At 31.9% G+C, this 3,726-nt stretch overlaps 2 non-coding genes across 2 annotated transcripts; one reads left to right on the forward strand and one right to left on the reverse strand.

The window, feature by feature from the left end:
• The first annotated feature begins 296 nt into the window (after positions 1-296).
• Positions 297-370, forward strand: TRNAD-GUC (transfer RNA aspartic acid (anticodon GUC)). Its single transcript has one exon. It is a non-coding gene; the product is annotated as a tRNA-Asp (tRNA).
• Positions 371-2,531: 2,161 nt separating this feature from the next.
• On the reverse strand, positions 2,532-2,602 carry TRNAC-GCA (transfer RNA cysteine (anticodon GCA)). The gene has a single exon. It is a non-coding gene; the product is annotated as a tRNA-Cys (tRNA).
• Positions 2,603-3,726: the final 1,124 nt, after the last annotated feature.

A 3,726-nucleotide genomic window follows, 5' to 3' on the forward strand; every position in this document is an offset into this window, starting at 1 on the left:
AATGATCTAGATTCATATTATGGTATGGTCTTTAAGTTAAAATTGTTAAAGTATAAATAGAAAAAAATAGAAAGAAAAAAAGAAAACTCTTTTTCTTTATTTTATCAATAGATTTTGAAATAAGAAAAATTGACTAGCAATTCGTGTCGTTCTCACTAAATAAAGTAAATTCCATATTCATGTGAAATGAAGATAAATATATCACTCGCGTCTCTGTTACAACACAAAAATTCTACCTAGAAATGCTTTGAGTCAAATCATATAAAAAGTATAGATACTGTATACTTTAGTTCCCTGGGATTGTAGTTCAATTGGTTAGAGCACCGCCCTGTCAAGGCGGAAGTTGCGGGTTCGAGCCCCGTCAGTCCCGACGGATCCAATAATCAATAAATATATCAATGGATCTTTCCACTTTTTTGGAAAAGAACAACAATAGAATTTTACTTTTAATAGGAAGTCTTCGGATGATTCTTAGGTCTTTTTTTTTTTCTTTTTGAGTTTATTTTCTTCTCATTTTCAAACAAATAGAAAAATTTCCATTACTTGAACTAGAACAAATTCCTAAAACGGATATGTGGCTTAATACTAGAAAATTTTTTGATTGGTAAGATTTTATTTAGGATTTCAAAAGATAACATAGTAGGTCTGGTTTTTCAATTTCTCGCGTCTATCTAATGGAATAGAATTCCAGATGTTTCTCGGGAGTACATGTATAAATGGAATTTGTTTCTTGTACAACACCCAATTTTTTATTAAAATTACCTTGACAAAATACTTTTCAGATTGATCCCATTTCCTTCTATTTTATGTTTTTGGATTTTTGTAACCAGCGGAAGTGGAAACGAAAAAGTGAAACTTCATTAGATGATTGATTGTAGAAGAAAGACGTCAGGTTCTGGAAAAAAGAGTAAAAAAGAACGATAACTTAAGGGAATTCTTGATTAGCTAACAAATTCCATTTTTCTTTTTTTGGATTCAGTATGGATAAAAGAGCTTCCTATGGTATACTATTCAATTCGCGACCGCAAATTGATATGATAGCTCAAATATTGTTATTCCTGATATTAATCTGATTCAATATCATCAACAGATAAAATTTGGATCATCTCTATGGGATTAAATCCCGAGTTAATGGTACGTAAAAAAACGATAAGATTATGGAAGTAAATATTCTCGCATTTATTGCTACTGCACTATTCATTCTAGTTCCTACTGCTTTTTTACTTATTATCTATGTAAAAACGGTTAGCCAGAATGATTAATTTGAATGAAACTTGATTTCGTAGTTCTTTGACGGATCCCAATTGCGTTTCTTAACTGAAACGAGCAGGCGCGAATCAGCAATATTCGATGAGAGCGGATAGTATGGTAGAAAGATTCATATGAATCTTTCTACCATACTATCAATTAGATTAGTCTTTTTTCGTGTAAGACGTTGTACTATAAACTATATATAATTTATGATAAAGATACAAACTTAATCCCAGTACCTGCCGAAAGAATCAAAGAAAAAAAAGTAAAGTTTGGTATATATTAAGAAAAAACCAAATTAGTAATCTTTTTTTATCATTGCCAAGCCAACCCAAGAAGAAAAGTAATTGAATTGATTGGCTGGTGGATAGATGCTCGAAAGAGTTCTATGGGATGAAAACTTCTTTGAATTTTGAAATGAAATATTGAAACAAAAGGGATCCGCTGTTCCCCATTATACTTATAAAACTTATCTAATTGAATTTTGATAAGAGTCCATTCGTGGAAATTTAAGAAAAATTCAATTAGATAAATTTCCTATCATCTATATCTCCTTTCGAAATATAAACGTGGGAATTATTGAAATATCTTTTTTATTGACATTATTATCTTTAAATACACTTTGCGAAGCGATCGATAAAACAAATGATAATGATACAGTTTTATTCCTCAACTAAACTAAATTAGTATTTCTAGAGTCCACTTCTTCCACATACTACAAGTGAAAGAGAAAATGTAAAGACTACCATTAAAGCAGCCCAAGCCAGACTTACAATATCCATGTGAATTATGTCCCCTATTTCTATGAATATGAAGGAATTTTTCCATTATTGTTTCATAATAATAGTGAAATCCCTGGTACAGAGTCAAAAATTTTGGGGATTATTCCTTTAATGAACTAATCCAATACCTGAATACTCAGCTCAGAGACTCTTTTGAGTTTGTATAGAAACTATATTACGCTTTTCTTTATCCACAATTCGAAATTGGTTAGATATTCCCTCCCGCCGACTTCAAGGCCCAGTCAGTAATCGCGCCAACAGGGCTGGAAGGGAATGGAGAGTTTTCGATAATCCTTCTACTACTTACTAAAATTACTAAAAGTAAAATCTTTTCTTGAATCCTAGACACAAGAATTTATAGAACTTTCTTTTTTGAGAACCCCACAAGTACGTACCAAGAGACCCCTTCTTCTCCTTCCCCTTGGCCGACGAAGAATTCGGGGAGTTATCGATTATAGCAGTTGATAAGGGAGTTCGAGTCTTTTGTTAATTAGAATCAGGCGACACCCGGATTTGAACTGGGGAACAAGGATTTGCAGTCCTCCGCCTTACCACTCGGCCATGCCGCCAAAACGATACAAAATAGACGATACTTAAATAGTCCCTTTTGGGGGTAGATTACTGCACTTCGTTTTTTATTTATTGGACTTGCATTTTGAATCTCTTTTCCTTGGTTGCCCTTCCACTACTTACTAAATACTTACTAAAAGCAAAATCTTTCTTTTTTTGTTTTGATTCGATTCAGACCAAAAACTACGGACTTTCAGTCAAAATTCATGATAAACACGATCAATTGGAACCATTAACTATTGGCTTGACTGCGGTTTCATGAACGATTCGTAAATTTTGATTTCAAATTCTGTTTACCTAATGACATAAGAAAATCCAAAGGATAACTAATCATTATTGCATCTTTTCATGAAAAAATCGAAAACTCTTTATTTCCTTTTTCTTTTTCTCAATTGCAATTATAACAAGAATTATGAGTATATGTAAACCCCGGAACCAGAACAAAAATTACACAGACGACAGTCAAGTATCTTATATATGATATATAGATATCTGCACGTGGTTAAATTGACTATTTAATAGAATAAACATAACCCGCTTTACAATACAACGATATTTTAGTAATTCTACAAATAGAGTACTAAGATAGGTAAAAATATCTCTTTTCTACGCAAATCCCTTTTTTTGTATTGTTACAAAAGGGCCAAAAATATTGATTAAATAAATGAACTCTTTATTGTTTCTGATTATTATGTCTTTATCTCGGCGAAGGGATCAAATCCTGCATCTGTTTCGTTTTTGGTATCCAATCGGGTTGGAATATGTAATATCATAATAATGGTAGAAATGGAACTGATATTCTATACTAAAACTCAATTTTATAAATCGAATTTAAGTTAAGTATAAGTAGCAGAATTCCTTTTGCATCTGTTACATTTTAAAATTTGAGTAGAAACTTTTCTGTATTCCCCCCTTCATACATATTTCATACATTCCATATATGCTCCTATATGACTATATAGTTTTTGTGTCAAATTTTATGTGATTTAGTAAACAGAATTTAAATTCCATCAGAGATAGCTCGGTCTATATGATTCAACGAAGGATGAGCCAAAAATAGGATTTTTCAATAAATGGGGAATTGCGTGCAAATGCTACGGGATGGAAATGGGGGAATGTCTAC

This window comes from Chenopodium album, chromosome 8 (genome assembly GCF_948465745.1).
Source record: "Chenopodium album chromosome 8, dcCheAlbu1.1, whole genome shotgun sequence".
In the NCBI taxonomy this organism is placed as follows: Eukaryota; Viridiplantae; Streptophyta; class Magnoliopsida; order Caryophyllales; family Amaranthaceae; genus Chenopodium; species Chenopodium album.